This window comes from Anolis carolinensis, chromosome 4 (genome assembly GCF_035594765.1).
Source record: "Anolis carolinensis isolate JA03-04 chromosome 4, rAnoCar3.1.pri, whole genome shotgun sequence".
NCBI classification, from domain to species: domain Eukaryota; kingdom Metazoa; phylum Chordata; class Lepidosauria; order Squamata; family Dactyloidae; genus Anolis; species Anolis carolinensis.
The window spans coordinates 195,261,531-195,288,700 of record NC_085844.1 but is presented as its reverse complement, the minus strand read 5'-3'; the positions used below and the strand labels follow the sequence as shown (position 1 = coordinate 195,288,700).

General features: G+C 39.9%; 1 protein-coding gene and 1 long non-coding RNA gene across 7 annotated transcripts in view; one reads left to right on the top strand and one right to left on the bottom strand.

Annotated features, from left to right (window-relative positions):
* foxp4 (forkhead box P4) overlaps positions 1–5,153 on the bottom strand; it is a 206,002-nt gene extending 200,849 nt beyond the window's left edge. The window contains exon 1 of one of the 5 annotated variants that reach the window (XM_008109697.3): positions 5,015–5,153. The gene's annotated coding sequence lies outside the window, so the exon portion shown is untranslated. Of the gene's footprint in view, positions 1–4,768; positions 4,910–5,014 lie in introns of those variants that run through there. The other 4 variants (XM_008109692.3, XM_008109699.3, XM_008109698.3 and 1 more) reach the window with 4 other exon arrangements.
* Positions 5,154–5,344: 191 nt separating this feature from the next.
* The window catches only part of LOC134298412 (uncharacterized), a 28,551-nt gene continuing 6,725 nt past the window's right edge, over positions 5,345–27,170 (top strand). Inside the window, exons 1-2 of one of the 2 annotated variants that reach the window (XR_010005475.1) lie at positions 5,345–6,692; positions 7,848–26,470. This is a non-coding gene — a long non-coding RNA (uncharacterized LOC134298412). Of the gene's footprint in view, positions 26,471–27,170 lie in introns of both variants that reach the window. The other variant, XR_010005476.1, reaches the window with a different exon arrangement.

The following is a 27,170-nucleotide window of genomic DNA, read 5'->3' as shown; positions in this document are numbered from 1 at the left end:
TTGTTTTATAGATTTTTTCTTCTTCTTAAGAAACCTTTCTTTCGATAGAGGGAATCTGAATTTAGGGATCCACCAGATTTCTTTGAAGGTCTTGATTTTAATCTTCTTGAATAAAGTAAAAAAGAAAATTAGGATTTTAATAATGATTAGGACTACATAAATCCACTGCAGACTTAATAAGCCACCCGCTCAAACTAGCTTCTCAATTATGACATCCATCCTTTAGTCCTAGGCACAAACAATTCACTTTTCTTATTAAAATCCTAAATTGTGACATTTGAATATCAGATGAGCTTGACAACTTCATGATCTAGAAAGTTATCAGCCTCGGAAGAAAAGAATTCCATGCCTATTTACCCAGATTTCTTTACAATATTACACAATGGAACCGTGAAAAGGCAGGCTACTGTATGAATCTCACTCTGTAAGGTTTTCCTCTAACACCAGTCTTTGGTGTCTGTGAAGCAGGACTACTTTCCCCCCCAATTTAATCCTTTGTAGAGAGGAATTCAGGAATGGATAGGAAGGGGGAGGCATATAGGATTTTTAACACATCTCTATGTGTAAAATAACTTACAAATAAATCAAAAGAAATTATTTATTTCACTGGACTAACTTATTTTCCTTTCCTTACATTTGTGGATTTAAAACAGAAATATTTGCATCAATTTTAACTTAAATGGTATTCTGCCTACTTAAAAGTTACAGGTTAACAATGCAGAATCCCCAAAAGTGCATTCATTCATTTTCTAAAGATGCGGTTAAACTTTTTTTAAAACTCTATGAAATTCAATTCAAAATAAAGGAAAATACAGGGAACATTTGAATTTAGAAATCCACACCATCTTTAACACACACCCATTTTTAAAGGAAATTTAAAGAAAACAAAAAGCTGTGGAATCAGAACCATCTGACTAATTTACCTATATTCCCAGCTTGGTTTGCACAATAAATTATACATCTGGTTCTGACAGACTCTTTCACAGTTTCAAGGTGTATTGGGGGGGGGGGGGGGGTGTCATAAAAAAAACTTCACATAAAAAATGACAAAACCTCTAAAATCAATTTTATCTGAGCATCATTTTTCAAGCTCCATTTCTGTTTGAAAGCACAATCCTACACCCACTTAATCAGAAGAGTCAGTGAACGCAATAAGACTTACTTCTGAGTAGGCATGAACAATTGCACTGTAAAGAAAGTTCAAGTTTGTGTAATGATTGCGTAGGCTCCTGAATACCACTGTAGATAGTACACGCAACTCTCAGGACTCACTGTCTAAAGTAGGAATGCACTTAATCTGACACAAAATGGTCAATTGGCGGCACAAACTCTTCTCGTGTAAACGTTTTTACATGTACCAACCTATTTATACAGTACTATACTATACCAGCTTTGGTGTATACCCACCTTTTTACATACACAATTCTTTGATTGAACACTCCAGTTTTCTTGGAAGTACTGAAGTAAAGATTTAATCCACTGCTAAAAAGAGGGGGTGGTTATTATATAGTTACCTTCACCCCCCCCCCCCAAAAAAAAAAAACAGTACTGAGGACTGAACATTTGACTGAAGTCAGCAATGAGCCCTGGAATGGGATCTGTAGCAAAATTCCTCAGGACTAAATTAAGAAGACACAAATCTCTCTATGAGATGGTCAAATGAATTCCTTTTAATATGATGCTTCAGAAAAATTCTTATAATTTGAAATGTAATTTAAATTTAGGAAAAGGCAATTCAAATTGGAGGGGATGGGGTGATATTTGAATGATATACTAAAAAAGCATTGTGGTATTTTAAAAGAATGTAATAGTTGCTATCAAAGGCAAAATTCTTCCCTGTGGTATTTGAACTTCTCACAACTTTCACAACTTTGCACAAGGTTAAACATAAGACTGTTTCTAAAAGAAGTGGGACCTGTGATCAATGTTTGGGCAGCAAATTTATTTCAAACTATTTGAACTATTGCTGACAAAAATGGCTTTAAATCCTTTACAAAGGCCACTGTTGATTTAAAGTTTTAAAAGATACTTTGATTGAAATTTCGCAATAATTCAATGAAACTCAATGACGTATGTATTACTTTTGTTGCTAATATTGACCAGGCTATGGCAAGCACACTAAAATGCCTACTTCCAAACAATCAAAATAAAAACTGCTATTGGGGCTCAATAAAAAAAATAGTTTTTACATTTCAGGATTATTTTCAAGTTTTAAGAGAAACGTATATTGATGCTTTCAGTACTCTCAGTGCAATGTCATTTTTAAACACAATGGGCCTAAATATATTGTAGAATCCACTTTACAAATTTGAAGAACCCCAAAGCATTTAATTTTTGAAATTTGCATATTTTCAGCTTTTATGCCTTCCCAAATATTTGCCTCTTCTTTTTAGAAGGCATTGGCATTACTGTTCCCAATGCATACAGTAGGATTCCAACTAATTTTACTTCATGCTGGCTGACCAAGAGATGACGGAAAAATTAAAATGCATAGCCAGCATTAAAAAGGAAGGACTTAATACATACACAAGAAGCTGAGAAGACACTGACTGGAATACCGATCTGGGCAGAAACCAGCAATGAATACATTCTGTTCATTTAAAAAGGTAAAACAACAAAGACTAAATTCATTGAAGACACAATCTCTTGTAGCCTCTATTTACTACTTCATGAGGCAACAATAATTTAAAAAACCATTACAACTCTTTTTTAAAGTCCCATTCATTAGAATAAAACAATGAAAATTTACTGCATCCAGAACATGAAAAAATACGTAAAGAGCGGACTTCTGTGAGATAGAAAAATACCAATCTATCATCCTAAAGTTTTTTATTCTCGAGAGAAGACCTATTTCAGAGAGTCGCTCTTTTGGCTATTGATCGCCAGCCAACTTATTTGCCAGGATGAAAGTTATTTCACAAACAGAAAAAAGAAAAGAAACCAAATTGCAATTTTAAATAATAATAATAATAATGATAATAATAGCATGTCCCGTTTCAGATCCTACCTCTAGTTCCTACTCCCAAGTATATTCCTGAAGCCCATACTACCTTTTGAGTTGCTCCTGTCCTGTCAATCACAATAAATTGTAATTCACCGACACACTTCCAGGACGGATTGATCTGCAGAAACCCCAAAGCGGTTTTGCAACATTGACTCCCCAACCCAATCCACATTCACACAACTGGGGTGAAAAGAGGGGAGAGAGAAAAGAAGAAGAAAAAGGGGGGGGGGGGAGGGAGATAGGGAAAATGGGGGAAATCCAGACTTCCTTGTTTATTTCATTTACATACCGCTTTTCTCAAGGGGGGGGGGGGGGCTCAAAGTGATTCACAACAAAGTAAATGGCAAAATTAAATGCCTCACAAAAATATAAAATACAACATGTAACTAAAATAACATATAACAATAGATTAAAACCAGTAAAGCTCTTCCTTTTTTCCCCACAAAGGCCAAAAGAGCCTTCTATCTGTGCCTCCCATCCCAGAAGTACAAGGATGGGCCAAAAGTCACAAAGGCGCCTGATGCCTGATGGGTTTAATAACTTTTTCCGAAAAGATTTTCACACCTAATGTAATATTATTGCATTCCCTATATATACTCTCTACCATATATGTGATATAATAGAATAATATAGTAACATAACAATATAATATAGTAATATATAATATAATACTATAATAATAGATATCCTTGTCACTCCCACCCAAAATGATACAAGATAAACGAAGCAGTTTCCCAACTCCTCCATGAAACAGACACACACAGGCCCCCATCCCATATCCTTCTGAGACCTCGCCTGAAAAGTTACTTTGCCTGCTACCTCTTTCTCTTTGTCTGAAGCCTTTCTTTTGCCCACGAACTTTCTTCCTCAGGAGGGAAAAGCCACAAAGGAGCCCCTTCCCAACTTCCCTTAGGAGAGGCTCTCGCGCGCCCATATGAAGCCCCCCAGAACAATATCCTTCTTGGGGGGGGGGGGGGGGAGAGAAGGAAAAGAAAATGCACCCAGAGAAAGGTATGGGACCTTGGGAAACTATAACTCCCAGGGGGACTCCCATCGCATGGAGCCATGGGGTGCAAGGGCATTCATTCCACAGTGCTGATGCACCAAGAGATGGCCATGGACCTTGGGAAACCATAACTCCCAGGAATACTCGATCGCTTTAAAGTGGAGTGCAAGGGCATTCATTCCATACAGGGTAGGGACCTTGGAAAACTATAACTCCCAGGAGGACTCCCATCGCATGAAGCCACGGGGGTGCAATACTCTAAATCAGGCATGGGCAAACTTGGGCCCTCCGGGTGTTTTGGGCTTCAACTCCCACCATTCCTAACAGCCGGCAGGCTGTTAGGAATGGTGGGAGTTGAAGCCCAAAACACCCGGAGGGCCCAAGTTTGCCCATGCCTGCTCTAAAATGCACCAAGAGATGGGCAGGGACCTTGGGAAACTATAACTCCCAGGAAGACGCGATGGCTATAAAGTGGGGCGCAAGGGCATTCATTCCATGCTGTAAACGCACCATGGGAAAAACGATGCCACACAAGAGAAGGACTCCCAGGAAAACTATGACTCAGGGTCTCTCCCCTCACACCTGTTTCCCGCCACGCCATACCTGAGGAGGAGGAGGAGGAGGAAGAGGAGGAGAACACTTCCCTCCCACCACCTCCACACACAAACAGACACACACAATTCACCACACAACACAAAACAAGCCACGAAAGCCGAAACTAAAGTCGTCAGGGAAACTTTTTCCTCCATCCCACCAACCTGTTCGCCCTCGGCTTGGAAGCAGAAGTAGCGAGGCTCAACTTTGAACGGGCCTCTTTCCTTCCCTTCCTGTGCTGCCTTCCTTCCTCTTCCTCCTCCTCCTCCTCCTCCTCGGAGCATGCGGCTGCCTCACGCCTTCCTCCTCCTCCTCCGGCTTCCCCAAAGTTTAAACCCCTCGGAGACAAAGGAGAGAGGGAGAGAGAAAGGAAAGCAGCACTTCGCACCACACTTCAGGCGAGACCGTACTTTTTTCCTCTCCTCTCTTGTTGTCCTTCAGCGGCGGCGCGAAAGGAAAGGAAGGGGGGGCTGCTCCTCTCTCTCGCTTTCTCTCTTGTTCCTTCTTCTCCGTTTTCCTCAATGGAAGTCCCTCCAGAGGGAGGGAGGGAGGGAGGGAGAGGGAGGGGAGTCGCTCGCTGCGTGCTTCGGGTCCCTCCTCTCTCTCTCTCTCTCTCTCTCTCTCGCTTTCTCTCGCTCTTTCTCTCTGTCCCATTCAGACGGCGGCGTCTAATCGCAGGGGTTGGTTGTCTCTCTTCGGGAGATGTGACTTGAGCGCCGGGAAGGGAGGGGTGGCGCGCACACACAGAGCGAGAGAGAGACTTACTTCCAGTTCTACCATAATTCATCTAAAGCAGGTGCAGCGCCTTTTCCAGAGAGAGCGCTTCGGCCAGGGAAGGAAAGGGAAGGGATTTTGGGCGGAGTAAGGGCATCAAAGAGGGGCGAAAAGAAGAAGCCGCGGGGGTTGAAAAGGTGCCCGCCCTGAAACCACTCTCTTCGCAGACAAGACCTCACTTTGCATGCTGGAAGGAGGGGAGGAAGCCAGGTTTCTGAGAGGGGATGTCCCTTCTCTGAAACTATTGTTGTGGTTGGGGTTGTGGTGACTTTTCCGGGCTGTCTGGCCATGTTCCAGAAGCATTCTCTCCTGACGTTTCACCCACCTCTATGGCAGGCGTCCTCAGAGGTGGGGAGGCATATTGGAAAACTAAGCAAGGAAGTCGAAGGCTTTCATGGCCGGAATCACAGGGTTGCTGTGTTTTCCGGGCAGTATGGCCATGTTCCAGAAGCATTCTCTCCTGACGTTTCACCCACCTCTATGGCAGGCGTCCTCAGAGGTGGTGAGGCATATTGGAAAACTAAGCAAGGAAGAACAAGGCTTTCATGGCCGGAATCACAGGGTTGTTGTGTTTACCGGGCAGTGTGGCCCGGTGGCGAAGTGTGTTAAAGCACTGAGCTGCTGAACTTGCAGACCGAAAGGTCCCAGGTTCAAACCCGGGGAGCGGAGTGAGCGCCCGCTGTTAGCTCCAGCTTCTGCCAACCTAGCAGTTCGAAAACATGTCAATGTGAGTACCGCTCCGGCGGGAAGGTAACGGCACTCCATGCAGTCATGCCGGCCACATGACCTTGTAGGTGTCTACGGACAACGCCGGCTCTTCGGCTTAGAAAATGGAGATGAGCACCAACCCCCAGAGTCAGACGTGACTGGGCTTAACGTTAGGGGAAAACCTTTACCTTTACCTTTTATGGCCATGTTCCAGCAGCATTCTCTCCTGAAGTTTCGTCCACATCCTCTGAGGCATCCTCAGAGGTTGTGAGGGCATACAGCCCGGAAAACACACAACAACCCTAAGCAAGGAAGATTTATATGTCTGTGGAAGGTCCAGGGTGGGAGAAAGAACTCTTGTCTGTTGGAGGCTGGTGTGAATTTTGTAACTAATCACTAGCTGTTCTTGTTTTCACTGTTTGGGTCTCTTTCTAGAGCAGGCCTGGGCAAACTTCGTCCCTCCAGGTGTTTTGGACTTCAGCTCCCACCATTCCTAAAACGATAGACTGGGTTACTGTGAGTTTTCTGGGCTGTATGGCCATGTTCCAGAAGCATTCTCTCCTGACCTTTCGCCCACATCTATGGAAGGCATCCTCAGAGGTTGAGGTTTGTTGGAAACTAAGCAAGTGGGGTTTATGTATCTGTGGAAGGTCCAGGGTGGGAGAAAGAACTCTTGCCTGTTTGAGGCAGGTGTCAATGTTGCGATTAATCACCTTGATTATAATTGAATAGCCTTACAATTTCAAAGCCTGGCTGCGTCCTACCTGGGGAATCCTTTGTTGGGAGGTGTTAGCTGGCCCCAGGACCATAGCCAGAAAAAAAATAGGGGTGGGTGAAATTTTTTTTAGCAAATCATGAAGAGTAGTTCCATAAAGCAAAATAATATAGAAATCAGGCTCCATCGATAAACTTCAGTGGACACTCATTGGAATTTGGTTAACTAGTTAAAATTCATACGTAAACCAGGTTTTTTTAAAACCTGAAAATTTTCGGGGGGGGGGGGGTTAACCCCTAACCTCCCTCCCCCCTTGGCTACAGCCATGGCTGGCCCTGATGGATTCATGTCTGGAATTCTTCTGTTTTCTGAGTGTTGTTTTTTTATTTACTGTCCTGATTTTAGAGGTTTTTTAAAAATACTGGTAGCCAGATTTTGTTCATTTTCATGGTTTCTTCCTTTCTGTTGAAATTGTCCACATGCTTGAAAGCCATTGAAATCCACAAGCATGTGGTGAATTTCAACAGAAAGGAGGAAACCATGAAAATGAACAAAATCTGGCTAGCAATATTAAAAACTGCCGAGGCTGCGAGTTTGAGCAACGAAGTGACCCATCAACATTCTCAGAGCAGAGCGCATTTGGGAGGAGTAAAATAACATTTTAGGGTAGACTATGGGCAGGATGGGCTGCAAAATATTAGATATGGGAGTTGTACTGTATTGAGCCCCCAGTGGCGCAGTGGGTTAAACCGCTGAGCGGCTGAACCTGCTGATTGGGGAGCAGAGTGAACTCCCACTGTTAGCCCCAGCTTCTGCCAACCTAGCTGTTTGAAAACATGCAAATATGAGTAGATCAATAGGTACTGCTCTGGCGGGACGATAACAGTACTCCATGCAGTCATGCTGGTCACATGATCTTGGAGGTGTCTATGGACAACACTGGCTCTTTGGCTTAGAAATGGAGATGAGCACCACCCCCCAGAGTCGGACACAACTAGACTTAATGTCAACTTTACCCTTACTGTTTGGGTCTCTTTCTTGAACAGGCACAGCCAAATTTCGGCCCTCCAGGTGTTTTGGACTACAACTCCCACGATTCCTGACAGCTGGTGAGCATTATATCACTGGATAGAAAGTCGAATAAAGGGATATATAAGGTGAAGTTTATGTTCTGGTTAATATTGATATTGCATGGCATTCTTATAGCTGTGACAGACATAACCAGCAGGTTAAACCTTGTATGTGTAAACAGTCTCATTCAGAACAACTTTGTAGAGATCCCGCAACACCGCACAATCTAGTGTCAGACTCATGCCTAATATTGCCCGTGCACAAGCAGTACTTGTGTGAGACACAGGATGAAAAATGTGAGAGTTCGCAGCACATAGACACCATATATTTAGTCATATCTCATTAAATAATTTCATGAAATGCTGTATAACCTTTGATATGCAAGTGATGTGGGTCTTTCACTGGGTTCTTTCATATTAGTCATCCTCTAAAGGTATGAACACTACAACTATTCCTAACCACAACTGCAAGATAGAGATGGAGCACATCTTTGGGTCTCACCTCCAGGATAGCTCATTCTGTAATCCAAACACCTCAGGATCCCATGCGTGATTTTACTGTCCTTTAATACCAGTGTATGAATTTTAGTATTACGTTTAAATATTAGTTTAACTGTGTTGTACCCCTACAGCAGACATGTGCAAACTTCAGCCCTTCGGGTGTTTTGTTTTTTTTTTTTAGATATCTGTGAACATTCCTTAATTTTAACCTAACAGAAATTAAATTTCCAAGCAGGTAAATATGTTTAAGATCAGCCTGTTGAACTACAGAATTTATTCAAAAATTCATGTTAAGAAAACCCAATAATAGGTTCACCCTAGGGTCGCCATAAGTCAAAAATGACAGATATGTTTTTATTTTTAAAAACAAAATATTAATTTTCTAAAAGAACAACATGATTAACGTGAATATGTGCATGTTGATGCTAGTACCGATCAATGTCTTTTACTAAGTACATTGTTAACAATGTTTTTGTGAATGAAAAACCAATCTGATTATTTGTAAAATCTGAACATTTACATATTACGCATGTAAAAATCATGTATTTAATTTTCACCTAACTAAAACTAACTACATTAGACAAAGGAAATAACAAATTCTGTTCTCCGAGTATGGAATTCAGCCAAAGCAGTGCAGCAGAAAAGAACAAGAGGGGAAAGAAGACAACAAAACCCAATGCACAAGTTTTGTTTTTGTTTTTTGTTTTTTAAATTAAAGCTTGTTTTTCTCTCATTGTAGAACCTGAGGCATCTTAAGGCATGAAATAAAGCACACTCACTTATAACACTGAAGAGCAATTAAAAATAAAAAGTAAATAAGTTAAACTAAAACCAGAGACCAAAATTATATAATAAACGTCGTCAAAACACAAACACTTTTATTTTTAAAAGTGGAGGCTTTAAAACAGAGGGCGCCTGCTTCTTCAAGACCCTTGGAAGCCATACTGTGCTGCCGAGGCTGCCAGTTTCAGCAACAGAAGTGACCCATCAACACTCTCAGAGAGAGAGCATTTGGGAAGAGTAAAATAGCATTTTGGGGTGGAACATGGCTTCAGAGACTTTGGGCGGGATTGGCTGCAAAATATTACTTTGAGAAAACTAGTGGGCCTTAAAGGAAGAACATACTTCATAGAGATGTGCATGTGGTCACCCATTTCACATTTTGACTCCCATATCTGCAGGGAATATGTCCACAGACTTTGCGTGGATATGTGAAACTGGAGGTCACAGTGATTCCTTTTGAAATGGACTTCTAGTCCAAGAACACCATAAAATCATGCTGGACGGCCTAGAAAATGCCTAAAGATTACCTGTTTTGTCAGACGTGGATAAATGAAACCATGGGTACCAGTCCCATAGATATGAGAAGTTGTGGAGGGGATGCACAAATTGAACTTTTCTCAAGATAGATTTTCTTCGTCTAAGTGCAGCCACCAAGAAGGACTTGGTGCCAAGACCTAGGCAGTCTCATATGGGGATGTAAGGACTTTCAGATAGTCTGGAACTAAGTTGTACAAGCCTCTATAAACCAGACTCAGCACTTCCTAATTCCCTGGCATGGTTTAAAACATAACAAAAATGAGAAGATCAGCACCTACCATTGAAAGATCCTTCTGGCCAAGGTTTTCTCCTGACATTAAGTTGTGTCCGACTCTGGGGGTTGGTGCTCATCTCCAGTTCTAAGCCAAAGAGCTGGCATTGTCTGTATATGTCTCCAAGGTAATATGGCCGGCATGACTGCATGGAGCATTGTTACCTTCCTGCCGGAGTGGTACCTATTGATCTACTCACATTCGCATGTTTGCAAACTGCTAGGTTGGCAGAAGCTGGGGCGAACAGTAGGAGCTCACCTCACTCCCCAGATTCAAACCGCCCTTCTTTTGGTCAGCAAATTCAGCAACTCAGCAGTTTAATCCTGCACCATCAGGGGCTATTTAAATAAAAAAAGTATTGCTTGCCAGTAGAAGGCAAATAAAGAGGGAGCCCTCCCATGAATTTCCATTGCTTCCCATGGGAATCCAATAATTTAGGAGCAGCCATCAAGAAGAATTCCTCAAGTCTGCTCTAAAGGTGCTGGTGAAAGTGATAGCACTGAAGGAAGAAGCTTCTTGGAGAAGGGAAGACTGAGAGGTGACATGATAGCCATATTAAAATATCTGAAGGGATGTCTTGTAGAAGATGGGGCAAGCTTATTTTCTGTTGTTCCAGAACCTAGAACACAAACCAATGGGTCCAAATTAGAAGAAAAGAGTTTCCACCTAAACATTCAGAAAAAAACTTGCATTGTAAGAACTACTCAACAGTGGAATAGACTGCCTTGGAAAATGGTGGATTCCTCTTTGGATATCTTTAAATATAGGCTGGATGTGCATCTTTCAGAAGTATCTTCCTACATGCCAGGAAGTTAGACTAAATTCAGGTGATATTCCTAAATATCGTAGACACATTAAACCAGTTGCTGAATTATGTAAGTACTTACGTAATTACAAGTGCTTTAGAAGACCTACTTTCCAGCGAATGAATTCAGGCCTTGCAAATTGGTAACATATCGTACTTCTTCAATTGTAAGATGCACCTTAATTTCAGTACCAACAACAACAAAAATACATAAGATACAGATGCGATTCTAAGATGCAGCCCATTTTAGGGATTTTATCTAGGGAAAAAGTGAGTCTTAACATTGGAAGAAATATAGTAGTTACTAGTTACTTTTTTGTTTAAGTGTAATGAATAACATTTATGCATTGCTTCTGGAAAGCTGCTCTGGGGAGTTTATTTGGGGAGTATTTTTATCCTCTTTGTAAGTTTAAAAGCAACTTAAAAGTAATACAATGAGCAACATTAATTAGGCTTTTTTGTTAAATCACTGTGGAATAGTAGCAAGTTTTAAAAAGAATGTTCCAAACTCTGGCAAAATGAATGTGTGCATAATATGTGTAAGACAAAAAAATTGGTGCAAGGCCTTATTGCAAGAATGAAACTCCAGCATACGTAATAATCCAATTAAGTTATGAATTAGTGCAGTTTAGTGGTCAAATTTGCATTGTTCAGGAAATATTTAATGTAGTCTTTGTGGGATTTCAGTGAGTCATTTAGTCACCCTTTTTCTTTCTGACTAAACCATTATTTACGTCATTAATTTTAATAAATCCATCCTGATCCTAACCATGTTTACTTAGAATTAAGTTCTTTTCAGTTCAGTTTTGCTTACTATCTTATGGCTTCAATCCTATCTTTCTTTACCTGGAAGTCGGTAGACACATACTTTATTGGAGGCTCAGTACTGCACAATGCTTTTCTAACATAATTCTTTAAAAACCATGATCCAAGTTGATTTAGAGCACATATAGGCTAAGTCCAATTACTAGTCCCAACTAGAGCAAATACTTTGAAACAATGAGGTTTACCCAAGTCTTGTCTTACCATTTAGAAACTGATTTAATGGATTTACATGTATTGGAATTTGAGGTTTCATTTAGATCTTTACATTTTATATATGCATTATTTTTAAAAAATCATGTTCTTGCTCTCTTTTAAATAGAAAGGATTCAATATTGTTCAGGCCCTTTTTTAAAACTTCCAAGGAAAAAGACCCCACTACCTCTCTAGGCAATTGGTTTCATTGCTAAAATGCACTTATTGTCAAGAGGCTCCTACCAATGTTCAATCAATATCCACTCTCCTATAAACAGACTTGCCCCTTTCCTCTTTGTGACATGTCCAACATCTTCTGACTTGTCTCGTATATTTTGTTCTCCATACCTTTATCATCCTTATTGCCTTTCTCTGAACCTGCTCCAACTAGTGTATAGTCTTCCTAAAATGAAGCACCCAGAACTGAATGCAGGACTCCAGGGAGACCAGAGCATCACAGAATATAGTGAGACTATTACTTCAATTGACTGGCTTCTATTAATGTAGGCTAAAACACCATTCACTTTCTTTCCTGCAGCATCACACTACTGAGTCATGTTCAGTTTATGATCAATAATAATTCTAAAGTCCTTTTCACAAATAGTACTGCGGAGACAGGTATGCCCATCCTATATCTGAGCATTTGGTTTTCTGGTCTAAATGTAGAAGTTTGCATTTATCTCTGTTGAATTCCATTTTATTGATTTCTGCTCAATTTTCTAATTTAACCATGTCCTTTTGAATTCTGTTCCTGTCTTCAAATGTGTTAGCCATCCCTCCCAATTTTAGATAATCTGAAAATTTGATAAGGATTCCTGCAGCACTCCACTCAAAACCACCTGATGACTCTTTGAACATGTTTTCTAATCAATTATGGATAGAATCTGACAGGGTTTCTTTTTATTCCATGATTAATCAGTTTGTTGAAAATAGTATTATGGGGAACTTTATCAAACGCTTTGCAGACAAGCAGATAAAAATATTCATAGCATTCCCACCATCTACTAAACCAGAGGTGAAAAAAGATATAAGTTTAATTTGGCAGGATTTGTTTTTGACAAACCCATGCAAGCTCCTATTGATCACTGCATTGACACCAAGATACTTGCAGACAGATTCATGTGTAATAAATTCTGAGCCCCTCACCATGTATTGTGGTCATGTTGAGTTGCCTTTAGTTTCCTAGCTCTTTTTTTTTTTGCTTTTTTAAAAGGAGGAACAGTTTGTGCCCTTCTCCAGTCCTCTAGCACCACACTTGTCATTGCCTTCTTCAATTTGCATTTTTTTCAGCTATTTCCCATTTTCTTTCTCCATCTCATGACCACTTTCCCCTAAAAGTACTGATTACCCTTATTCAGTGACCAGCTTCTCCTTATTGGTTAGGATCAAGTCCAGGATTGTTGATTGCTATCTTTAAAACTCTCTTGTTCAGACTTGCCATGCCACTACCAAATATATTTTCCCCATCATTGTGAGGTGCAGCCTATCTATAGCCAGTAGCAAATACCAGAGAAAATTGAAATTCAATTATTTTTCCTTGCACATAACAACAACAATAACCTTTGTTTATATCCTTCCCCATCTCCCCATGATATTGAAATCAGCTCCAGAGGTTCAGGTTTAGTTGATGCTGGTATTTTGCAGCCAAGGTGAAGCAGTAGAAAAGGCCCAATTCCTAATAGTGTGCCATCTGAAATCCAAGAACAGACGGCAGAACATCAAGGGGGGGGGGGGGGGAGAGAGAGAATTATGTATAACGGAATATTTCAGCATTCTTACTTATCATGTAAACCACTCCTGTTGAAAACTATTAAAAGAGTAAGACCCCAATTTTTTTAACATGATCATTTTACAGGGGACATTACAACAGGGCCTCCACTGAAGATTTAAGCAAAATAACATGCTTACTAGGATGAAGTACAATGCTAGGCATGCCCACTCAGGAGTACGTTTCACTGATTTCAATACAGAAGAGATGAGAATCAAGAGGGTGACCAGGTGTTGGATTACAGGTCCTAGCAGCCTAACCTGCATGGGCAATGATGATGAATTCTGGGAACTGAAGTCTAACAACATATGCAGGGTCTATGTGAGTCCCATCCCTGCAGTAGAATATGTATGTGGCTTCAACCTCAGATTACCCAGGTTTGGGATTGTGTTGCACAGATGTGTTTAGAGAGCACATGTGCTTCTATCACATTTTAAGCCTTTTCTCTGCTACTTATCAGGACTCAAAACAATTTTAAATTACTTTGTGTGAAAGAAACACATGGATGTTGTAGTTGTTATTAAATAAAGTCCTTGTTCCACTATGTCTTTAATCTTAAGTATTTTTAATGAAGGGGTAAGGTCAGCTACAATTAACTGAGGTTATGTTAGAACAGGATTGGGCTTTAGAAGAAATTCCCACTAATCTCTAAAACATATTTCCAGGTAAGCATGCTTAGCTTTGCAATCTGAAATTACCGAAGCTACATGCTTACTATGGAAGCAGCATACTATGTGAAAATGAAGTCAGAACAGACAGCTGTATGATTGGTCAGAATGCATATTATACTGGAATTGTTGGCCACTGTTAAGAATTTTTGACTTTTATGCCTGCTAAGAAACTCCTATGTTCTCAAAGCCTGCCATTACTGGTTGCAAAGTCAAAATTTCTGACGATTTTAATAAGCCTAGTCTGAAGTTTATGAATATACAATAAAAAAACTTCTGACAAGAATTGCATTAACTGCAGAGGATTTCCATTTGCACAAACATTCAGAACTTGGAAAAGTTACATTATTCTATAGTGCATATAAAAATGGGGGTGAGCAAGGAGGTGTCACTGGTATAGGGGAGCCAAGCAGAAGTGTTGGTTCCAATACTTACAATAAAAGTATCTGATACATAATACTCCTGAACCAGACAATGTAGTCGCTATGGCATTGCCGCTTGAAAAACTATAAGCATACAGTATATCCAAGTTTCAGCCATTTGCATTGTATAATTTTTTTTGTTTTTGAATTATAAAACGGGCTAGGACAGAAACTGATGGCATTTTGTCACTGGGGTACCCATACCACCCAACATTTCATGAATGAAACCAGGACACAAGTGGTCAAACAACATCACAATGTGGTAAAGATGATAGAAGTTATTATTGAGGCTAGGAGTGGCTGCGGCAGTTTGCTTTTTCCTGAGTCTACAGAGAAGGGCAAGATTCTGCCGTACCTCTCCTGCTATTGATCTAATTGAAGGCAAATTACCTTTTCACTTTGAACTCAGTTTGCAACAATGGAAATAAGCTGGAGACAATGGAGCAAGGTGGGAGGAAGAGAGAAAAACTGGAACATTAAAAAAATGGGATAGCACAGGACTAAACAGTACTGTCCCTGCCAAATTGGCATAGTTGGAGGATTTGAGTATATTGAGGCAAAATGCAAAATGGCACAATCAGATTATCACTAGGGAAGCCTCCTTTTAAGGAAGAGGCACTGGAATTCTCAGTGAATTCAAGAAATACATAAAGTATGCATTTAAACTCTACTTATAATCCTAACATAAACCTTACTAGTAACCCTCAATACAATCGGATTTTCAGTGAGTCCATAACTAGCCCATAGCTCGCTCCCTATACCCAAGCTTATTTTATCTTTGTACAAGTTGTATATATGCCATTATTCACTTCCCCTTGCAGCAAAGAATAAAATTGTTGGCTATAACTGGCTATAGTAACTGTTTATTCAACACCTGTGCAACAACATGCTGTACTGCACTTACATCACATGTCCCCCTGGCACATAATATTTTCACAGGTACAAAATTACTGTTATTTGAGTGCCATATATGCAATATAGCAACAAAAAAGTGAAGCCTCGAGAGAGGTATGCAGGCTTGACGATATAAATAAGGAACAAATGCACATTTACTGCATAAAAGCAATTGGAGCAGAAAGGACCTTAGACCCCAATGCTGCAAATATTTGCACATTGCTGGGCACATCAAAGTAAATGGTGCTAAACATGCACTGCCAAAGTTCTCAAGTATTCAAGAGGAAAGAGCAAGTGCCTTCTTTAATATAGCACACTTTCCCCAAAAGATAAAATCTGTTGTATTGTAAATGTTTTCCATTAGAAAAAAATTAAGACAAATACAAAACAGGACCATGTAATTATGATCTTAGGTTTAACCCTCATACCCAATTGCCGTAAGGAAGCCCCTTTGAAACCTGATGGGATTTACTTTTGAGTGGACACATACAGGATTGCTCTATCCCTTTTTATACACATAGCAAACCAACTTTTTAAAGGGGAACTACAAATACAACTTTTATGTTTGAAAAATATCCATTTACCTTAGAATTCAAGTTGAAGCATCAACATTTCCCACCAATATTTTATGTTTGTAGTGACTCCTTGGATTACAAGAGAATAGCAATATGTTGCCCAGTACACCAGAAGTACATTAACAGAGACCACACTTCAAAGTTGTTGGTGTTTTTTGTTTTTTTTTGGGGGGGGGGGCAACTAATCCTATTTCCAGAAATGTTGTCATTATAGTTTACCACTTCAGCATTGTATTTCTAGATCAGTATCTATCAAAAGAGATTGGGGAAACTGAGGGCAAACCAGAAGTAGACAGCATGAAGATTTACATTACAGGAGAAAACACATCTGGGGAGGGGTGTGAGGAGGTTGACACATCCAAATGTAATATCACAACTCACATCACAAGCAAAATGAACCAAAATGTGCTGCCATTTGGTTGAATTTCTAAAGTGCCAGGACAGCATTTAGACAAGGTAAGAATATTACATAGATTACCAGTTGGGATGAGTCCAATGTTTAATCATAGAGGAACATTACTACCTCAAAATATTGCTTTATTATATAGTTATTTTCCTAAGTGCATGCGCTGACTCGTTCTTTCACAAGATTACAAACTCGGCAAATAATGGACAAAGGAAAAGCATCAAGGAAGGATCATGTAGTCTTTTTTTGTTTTCTTAGAATCTAACCACATAGGCCACCTCTTTTCTCTTCCTCTTCTGTTTCAAGTTTCCTCTTTATCATGCCAAAGTTTACAAACTTTATAACACCAGTTTGGTTAGGGTAATGAAGCTGCAAAATGTGGAAGGCGGGGGAGAGAGATGAAGCAACTTAATGCTAAAAATAGTATATCTTTAAAAATATTGTGTCTCCTTATGTAAGTCAGCACAAGACTTGAGAGCTGCAGGAGAGGGCTTTCTCTTGGTCCTACCGCCTCTGCAGGCACAGTTCATGAGGTCTTGGGAGAGAGCCTCCACTGTGGCTGCTCCCAGACTGGAATTCCTTCCATCTGAGATCCAGTTGTTCTTCTCCATGCCTTCTTTCCACTGGCAGGTGAAGATGTTTTTATTCAGACTGACTTTTGAATTTTAAATACGGAGCGCTTGTTCTGTCACGCGCTGGGCCTGTGACTGACTGTCTGTTATGTAGGACGTACGCTTTACGCCCAGCGGAAAGCCAGGGGCCTAAAGAAGGGTCGTCGAGGAATTTTCCTGAAAAGATGGCCTTGAAGTCTTTAAAGAAATAACAAAGTCTTTATTGACGAACAAATAATAAATCTTCAAGGAGTCTTGTCCCACAGGACAGGCTATAGGCTTTGAATAACTGTGAAAACCCTCTTATAACCCCTCCCAGGCTATCTGTTATCTGGGCCTAGCTAGTCTGGGACCCACTGCCAACTCCAAGTGCGTCTGGTTGTTGAGTGGACCTACCAGCCAATGGCTTGCAGATGTTTCTGTGCTGTTGTTCTGTATCCCTGGACAGTCAATATCCCTGGGGTTCTTTAACCTTGGTGCTTTTTATCCCCGGTGGTCTTTATCCCTGGAGGTCCTTTATCCCCGGTAGTCTTTATCCCTGGTATTCTTGAAATAGGAAGCCTTTTACGGGACGAGCTGGTTTATGTCCTACAGCTGAGCTTCCTAAGAGAGACTAACTTAAAAATGGCTCCTTCCCTCCCAGAGCCCTGAACAGGGGGCGGAACCAAACTTAATGGTGATTGACAGGTGGCCTGTCCTATGGCTGCAAACATTTGCAGCAAGAAAGTAAAATAGAAGGTTCTGGTACAGCTGTACCAGCACAGCGCTAGTGTGTGCATAAAGGGGCCTGCTGTATTGTTTAAGGTTGGATTGAAAATACATTTTAATAATGTTTTTTACATTTTATACATTATTACATTTGCTAGATTAAAAATTTTTTAAGGCACTTTGAATACATTTTGGGAGGAAGTTGGGATATACATTTAATCGATCAATAATATATTCTCCAACATTTCATGAACGAAAACTGGGACACATGTGGCGAAGTGACATCACAATGTCAAGATGATAACAGTTAATCATAAAGATGAATATACAGTCCAGAAGGGGCTGTAGCAGTTAGCTTTTGCCAAAATCTGCTAAGAAAAGAAAAGTTTCACCCCATTCATGTGTTGAGTGTGAACTACTTTCTCACTTTGAACTAAATTTGCAGCAAGTTGTTGTATTTATTTATACTTTCATCTGTGTTTGACACACAAAGTTAACTGAGGGTGAAGATGGGATGCGAGTGGTGGAGGAAATCTGGGACATTTTAAAAGAAACGGAGAAAGTGAGATCGCAAAGGATTAAACAGGACTGTCCCTACCAAACTGGGACTGTTGGAGGGTATGCCATGGCAACTTCCTGGGGCTCATAGTTTGGTAGAGCACTAGAATTCGCTGGCTAAGAATTCTGTATATTCCTCCCTAGACTGCAAATTCCAGAATTCCATGACATGTTTCCATGGCAGTGAATATGGAATCACAATACTATTGTTGTGTTGTCTGAAAAGCCCTTTCTCCTGAGCCTCACCTGAACCTTGACATTCCCCCAGCAACGAGGGAGTTCCTCTGGGCAGCTAAGCCAGGAAATCCCAGCTGAATCCCCCTCCCTCCATGAAGGTCTGCCTCCAGGGGCAAACCAAGAATGGGAAACTTGGAAGTCCCTGAACAGACTCAGAAGTGGAGTGGGCAGATGAAAAGACAACCTGGCAAAATGGCACTACCTAAAAGAATCCTCTACCTTGTGCGACTGTGGAGCAGAACAGACAACTCCGCATCTGTATGCTTGTCCACAATGCCCTGCCTCATATACAGAGGAAGAATTGTTTGTGGATACAGACAATTCAATAGCTGTTGACCGTTTTTGGTCAAAATATATTTAACCACTTGTGCTCCTTCTATCTGTATCTGTTTTACACTAATTTATGCAATGCTTTTGATACAAAATAAATAAACCTGAGCCTCACACTGTGCTTTCAATTTGGTGATAAGCAAATTCTATGTTCCAGCATTAAGTCAGGGGTGAAGGAAGGGAATACAAAATTACCTGCTTTGCTGGCCAGCAACCTCTTGAACAATAGGCCAAAGATGACCATAGGAAGCCCTGACCACAAGTTTTCATGATAGATTCATCATTTGATTTGAATCAAATAGGATTTAGTGCTGTTTCTCTTTGTGTTAGGCCTTGCCCCCACTCTCTCAGAACAGCAAGACCTAACAGATAAACAATATAAATATTACATTTTGAGCCAAGTTACTGGCACAAAAATGTTCAAAATACTACTCGTCATGTTTTTGTTTTGTTTTGCTGTTTTAACAAGTTTCCCCCCTTCCAACTGTAGACAATCACCAGTTTAGAAAACAGTACAGTAAAGACACCCTGAACCTATTCCAAAATAATGTTTTGCTTATGCCCCAGTGAAATCTAAGACTGATTACACAGATCCGTCCCATTGCTTTCAATCTTGGGTAACATTGTTGGGTTTACATCTGAGTAAACATATTTGTTACTGGACTATAGTGGGCCCTTTGGATATATACAGGGTTGGTCTGGGACCCAGAAAATGCCAAAAAAAGAAAAGAAAGAAAAAAAAAAGAAAAAGGGAAGAAAGAAAAGCATATGATCACATCCCATTTATTGAATGACAGAGGCACGCATGCGGACACCGGTGCTTTCATGTCACTGCCATTTTATGTATAGGACATGATGATCCATGGCCAGTGGAAATCACTGATCTGAAGAGTCAGCAGGACGACTACTTGTCATTATCTACCAAACCATTATAGTTTTTACCCTCCTTTCAGTCTCTCTGTCCTTATATCTCACATCACCCCCTTTGAACTTTACTCATCCAGTTCTACCACTTGCAGCTGTCTTAAGGGGCCTATTCTCACTACATAGTTATAGCACTTTGATCCCACTTAAGTGCTTGCCTTTGCCTTCCTCTGAGAGAGTGTGGCTTTCCCAAACTTGCCTGGTAGATTTCCATGGCTGAGCAGAGATTCGAATCCCAGAGTTATACTCTCCTAGACCAGTGGCCTACTCCAAGTTACCCCTTGGAGTAGGTTGGACCTAATTTAAAATCAAACCAGTTGTGAAACCAACATTTGTTTACACTTTTTCTAACAGTTTTTTTGGTTTAAGCCCTTTAGTCATATACCAAATCTTTTAAGCTTTTGTTCCATGCAAATGTGTTAATTTCATGGATTTAACATAGCAGGATCAATACACTGGAAACTTTGAGGGGAGATTGTGTATGTAAGAAAAATTTAAATAGTTTAGAATCAGTGCACAACAAAAGCAGGATGCAGCATTATCTGATTAAGAACCGGACTTTGCAGAATGCTGGGAAAAGGAAATGTCTTTTTTGGACCTCCAAACCAGAGAAATGATGTTCTTGATGCATGGCTTCTGGCTCCAACCTTCCCTGGCTAGAGGGTTGCGAAATCTTTTCTCCAGCTTAAGACAAACTGGTCAGGTGGGTGGCCACAGAGCTCTCACTTGGCTATTACATTGCAGTTGTGTAAGACAGTGGAATGATGTGATACATTTACTGAAAGTGATGAGAAATATCCTGGCTCTGCATTTAAAAACAACATTCCCCGCTCAACACTGGGTTAAAAGCCAACCCACTACCCTTAGTCAACAAGAAACTGCATCATGTTTTCCCAAAGAAATATCCACAAGGGAATGTGGTCCTCCTCACTGGCGCATGAGAATCATTCATCTTAGATTTCCAGAAAATTGTGATCCATATGCAGGGAAATAAATGGGAATGTAGCACAAAAGGGTAGATTTAAAAGCATTTGAACACTGGAAACCTTTAAGTTGACATCACTGCATCTAGTTTTCCAACATCCAGGACGACTTGGAGAAAAGTCCAAAACCAGGGAACATTTGAAAATCTATTTTCCTACTTTTAAAAAAGGATTCTGCACATGATTAATAAACAATACAATAAATATGCAGATACGACACTCTGCTTGTATTGGATGGTTGCTACCTATGTTAGAAGGTATGTATTATTACGACATTATTACGACACAATTTCTTCTCCTAGTCATTGTGGGGAATGAGCTAATGCACTGTTGACCACAGGTCAACACCAGTATTACTAATTTTCTGTAAGTTAAGAATAAAAAGCTTGGAATTTTTTTAAATCAAGCAGAAAGGGTTTGGGTGAATTTTTCCTGCTCCTGACTATTCTGTCCCAAAGGACTTCTGGCCAATTACAGGCTATTTTCACAGGGAAGACTAGTTTTTGGAGAAAAGCTGTGGATAGGAGGAATACTGTACATCATTCCCTGCATTTTGATTCCCCTTCCTGCTTCTTTTCACCTGGGAATCTCTCGTTCCAGATGGGGTTCACTCAGCAGGGAGCTTGCATCACGTCTCTGAAACCTCAGACGAAAAGGAGAAAAACTATGGGCTCTGAGGCTGTGTTTGAGCACGAGAGAACAATGTAATTCCAGACCGATGAACAGCTGACCTGTGCGTATTGCTTGCTTCGTGCCAGGTGGAAAAAGACCAAGGCTGTAGTACCACCCGCCCAGAGCCATGAACACTTTACCACTCACTTCTTTAGACACAGCAGGTCTGGGTTTCATTTTTCATTTATCTGCTTTTCAAATAATGTTACTCATACAGATCAGGCTGTCTGTACACACCACTCATGGTGCTTGTCTGCATTGTTTCCTTAGATTTAGATTCTTCTCTCCTTACTGTTTCAGAGTCAGCTGTGAGTAATCCTTTTGAAATTGATGGGACAACACAGAGACATAATAATACCGTGTAATAATACTCTTCACTCTGAAGTTTCAAGTTTCTCTTGTTGTTTTTATTGTGCCCCTAGGATCCAGTCTTTTTCTGGCTGGAGCTCCTGAAAATCTGCATCAGACCATTGTTTTTATTCCAAAATCTACATCAGACAATTTCAGCTTGCAGCTCAGTTCTCTGATTCATTAATTGCTCTGAATTTTGTTTTAATGGGATCCAAGCTATTAGTAAGGGCAGAATCTGAAATTTTGTTTCCTTCTGTTTCTCTCCTTTTTCTTAATGTTTCTATAGCTTCTTCTTTTGGTTCTTCTTTTACTCCTATTTTTTTTTCTTTCATCCCCACATTACCTTTCTGTTTTGTACACCATTTACCATTTTGTTGCTGCTTTTATGCCAGTTCAGATACTATATTTCGGGATCTAGCTCTCTAACTGATGAGCATTACCATACTCCACATCACAGAGAAGTTGAGTGGGTTCTCTTTTTCTGCAATAGCAATGTAAGCCCCACAGTAAATATATCATTAGACTCTTCCATTTCCTTTCTGCTTTCCTCTTTGTTTCTTGTAATTTGCGTTTATGAGAAGGCGGTCATCGTCCGGGATGTAAAACCTCAATAATCATTAGGCATACAGGTTGTACAGCGGAGGGAGAGAGAAATCTTTGTGTCACCCAGGGGTCTTGAATGGTCGCTCTGAAGGTCACCTGACAAGGTCTGAGGCGTGAATTACCATGTTTGTAATGCTAGGGCACAATCTTCTGTTTTAAGTGCGTGCTTTGGAGAACTCCCCAGAAAAGCATTTGGGACACAGCCTGTTCCTTTCTCCATGCAAAACTGCAGAAGATCAATGAATATTTTAACAAAGAAGTATTTCATTAAAAGGGCTGATTGCTTAATGAAGTGTCCCTGTGAGCCATCAAAATGCAATGGTTTTTTCCCCCTCTCCTTTTAACGAAAGCAAAGATTCATATCACGAAGAACTGGCTTATCAAATTACCGTAATAGCTTGAGTAGCATATGCACTCTTCAAAAATTGCTCAAGATAAAGAGGCACCTAGAAGTGTTTCACACAGCACAGTGAAGTACAACTTATTCCTTTATACCTCCTGCATAACGGTATGATTAGAGATGTTAAATTTCCAGTAATTTCAGAACTATGGTGTTTGTTTGTTTTTTAATAATAATCCTGGTGATTCCTGCCTCCTCGCCGCCACCACCCCAGAAAAAAAATTCAGCCTTTGCAGATTGAACATCAATTTATTAATTTGGGTACATAAAACACATTATATATAACTTAGTTTGGTTCTCAAATATAATGATCAATATATTAAAATAAAGTTTGCTCAAAATATAATTACAAATTGAACTTCATTTTTAAAACTCTTACCAATGGAAATACAAGGTCCTGAACCATGAGGACTATAAGAAACCTCCTTAGTTTTGTCAGTTGAGCAGTAAGCAGCAATAAAGTCCAATAAAACCAGAAGAAAATATCAAGAGTAGTAAAAAGAGGGGATTGTTTTGTTATCACTAGGCCTCCATAGTGTCAAACAATGCATTTGTTCCCATAAAAAGAAAAGAGGCAGGAAAACCAAGACAAGGAATTATACTGATTTGATACTGTACATAAAAATTTCTTACATAATCTTTAGAAATTATTTTGGGTCTATAAATAGGTGAATACTTTGTCTTCCTTCCACATCTCTAGGTTCTCCAGTTCATCAGAGGTTGACCATAGAATCCCATTGGAGAACCAACAAATGCCTAGAAAAGATTTCTGTGTAGGAATCTCTAAGCCATGTCAAAACATTTGAATATTCAATGTAGGTTTTTATATAGGACTGAACTCTGAACTGGGTTTAGTCCTTTTGATTCTGGATTCAGTCCAGAAATAGCACAATAACCAGGAACATGTAAGGTCTCTATATGCTGGAAGAAGGGTATATTTTTAGGTATATTTTTTACCCAGAAATAAAATAATAAAAAAACTGCCATCTGTTTCAAAAATACCACAGATCATCTGTGATTTTTATTTGACAAGTATTTAATAATAATCTCTCATGATCAGCTGTCAGCTGTCTTAAATATGATTTATACCTTCTCTCCTTTCTCTGCTTGATTAGAAAGGGCTCTGGTGGTATAGTCCTCTAAATGCCGCTGCACTGCATCCTTGATTCATCTGACCAGGGTTTCATGTCAAGCTTCATACAACCTCCCCAAATCATGCAGTTTTTTGTCTAAGGGCACATCTTGAAGTTTGGCATCACTTCAGCTGCCATGGCTCAATGCTATGGAATCCTGGCAGTTGTAATTTTACAAGGCCTTTCACCTTCTCCCTCACCAAACTACAATTCCCAGGATTCCATAGCATTGGGCCATGGCAGTCAGAGCTGTGTCAAACTGTATTAGTTCTACAGTATAAATGCGCCCTCAGTAACAACAGCAAAATCCTGCAAACAATTGTAAAACCTGGCCTTCAGGTCATTTGCAACTTGGATAGAGCTGTATTTAGGACTGTTTGAGGAACACTGCCAAAAATGAGATTTTCTCTACAAAACATTTGTAAAATTTGGCATAGGTTTGTAGGAGATCCCAAATAGAGTTCATAGTTAATAAAGCAGCAGCATTTAAAGAAGATAGTATCTAACTGAATAGATGTTTTCTCATATCACTTGTTTATACTGACAAATTCTGTAATTTGAGCTGCAAATTCAGAAAGCTGTTTTTTATTTTGGTTTTAGTTGCACTAAAGTAAATTCTAAGTTGTTTTAATAAAATACGTGACTCAGAACCTCAAACAGCTACCCTTACAGCTCATGTTGAATCCTAAGGACTGTGTAATACAGTTTTATGACATGAAAATTAGCATAGGTATTTTATGAGAGCCAGATCTGTGCCCTGATTGGTAGGAAACTTAGTTTATTAAAACCTAGAATTCAATGATAACCTGACAAGAAGGAACAAAGTTTCTATCAATTAGTATGAAGCCTTGCTTTGTTTTTGAGCAATTTTGATAAAGTTAGAGGCTTCTGATTGGTTGGTCTCAGATGAAAGCTCATTAAATGTACAGAAAGAGAATGTTAACTGTTGTAACTGCCACAAATATGGGAAACTAGAGATGAGGAAGGGTATCATTACAGCAACTCCTAGCAACATAACAAAGTGGGATTGGGACTACTGTAAATCTAGCAGGCTGAAGAACAATCTAAACTGGCAGAACTCTTCCTGCCTTGCACTGAAGCAGAGTGACTTTTAAGAAGAAGGAACATAATGTCATGCTGTGCCCATCTATAAATGAGCAGCGCTAGAATGATGTTCTAGGACCAGGACATCTTCCCTTTCCCCAAATGCAAAAACTTGATTGAAAAGCAAGAACAATTATTTCAAAGCTCATTAGACATCATTTGCAAAGAGTATTATTTCATTAGAAGTTAAGATTATTTTTCAAAGAGCTAAATTATACACTATTTTAAATATGTTGCATGTAACTAAAGATTTCTTCTTTATTCACAAGTAAGCTCATGGGGACAATCCAAGATACAGCAACCCAGAAAAATGGTTGTGAGGTGTAAATTTTCCTTCCAGCTTTGTTGCTGCTGATGCTGTTGCTGCTGGCATTCAAGCTGTTGCCAACCTATGGTGACCCTAGGGTGACCCTCTTACAGAGTTTGTAAGGCTGCAAGTATGTAAGTCACTCAAGGTCTCCCAGTGGGTTTCCATGGCTGAGCAGGGAACTGAACTCAGGCCTCCAGAGTCCAATACTCAAACCACTACACCACAGTGGTCTTGCCTCTTCATAAATGCAGTTGGGGTTTGCAAAGAAGGTGGAAACTCCATTGCTGCCACTGATGTTTAGAAGGTCTGTGGCAGAATAGGAAGCAAACTATTAACTCTGAAGTTAGTTTTCATACCTTTTTATACCTTGGGTGGTGTACCTTGGGACTAAAAAAACTGTACACAAATTTTCTGTGCTTCAGTGTTTCTGTAATAATGTACATTTAGGGACACAAAAGTGTCACTAAATAAGGTGGGGGTTTTGCTTACAGTAACAGCACTTTGCTGAGAAAAAAGCAATTTATTTACCTTCTATGCAGTAGTAATTATGTGGCTTCAAGTTAACGCCAATGTAGGTCAGCTCTTTTCTAGGGTTTCCTTAGCAAGATGTCCTTAGAGGGATTTACTGTTGCCTTCCTCTCAGGATGGGAGCGCAACTTGCCATGGCCACTCATTGGTTTCCATGCCTCAGCGGGTATTCAGTCTCTGGTCTTGTGTAGCGCTAGTCCAGCACTCAAACCACTACACCACTATTTAGTGAGCCACTTATAATAAATTTTGTATCTTCTGTATTCTTCTTCAAAATAGATCTTTGTTTTTCTAAGGATAGAGACTGAATAACAAGCTGAGATCAACCAGAGAAGATTTCCTGGGCATAAAAAAGCAGTGATGGGAACCATTTTATTTCTTGACCTTTGCCTGCTGCCTGCTGTGGCAACAAGAAAAAAGACCCTCACAAAGCAACTCACCATAAAAAGGCAGACAGGCTATATTTTGAGCTCAGGTGCTCCTAAACCAAATTTTGGAGGTAACTGGCCAAAAGCTTAAAGTGTATTTTCTGTTTCTTTGCATAGACCTGTTTAGAAACCTGAAAAAATAGATTTTCTAATCAAGATCTGTTTAAAATGTTAATTTTGTTTGCAACTTTCCTGTCAAATGTACTTGCTCAAAATAAATAGCCTATTTTAAATGGCAGTGCTGCACCAAAGGTCAATAAGCAATTTTTAAAAGGTTATTTTTAAAAAAATATTTGTGCTGAAATGTATTTGTAAACAGATTGAATGTCATTCAGAATATAAACCTTTTAAAATGGAAGTCTACTGTTAAAAAGAGGACAACTTCACTGGACAAGACTGCTTTGTATCCTTTTTCTCTCTTCCCTTTTTTATATCTGTAATAATGAAGGAGAGATTTTAGGATGTCTATTCAAGGAATTTAAGAACAAACTCTTTCAATACAATTGCATACCTTCCAACATTTTACAGATAAAACTGGGACACATGTGACCCAAAATAGGAAAATGTATTGATGAGGAAGAACAGACAAGCTAGGAAAGCCTGCAACAGTTTGCTTGTGCCTGAGGCCTCATCTACACTGCCATATAAAACCCACATGGGGCACCACAAGCTGCCATGTGCGCTGGCGACTGCACGGGCCAAAAGGACCATTTGAAGAAGCCTGTATGGCATTGTAGTCCCATATAACCTAGTTCAAAGCGGACATGGATT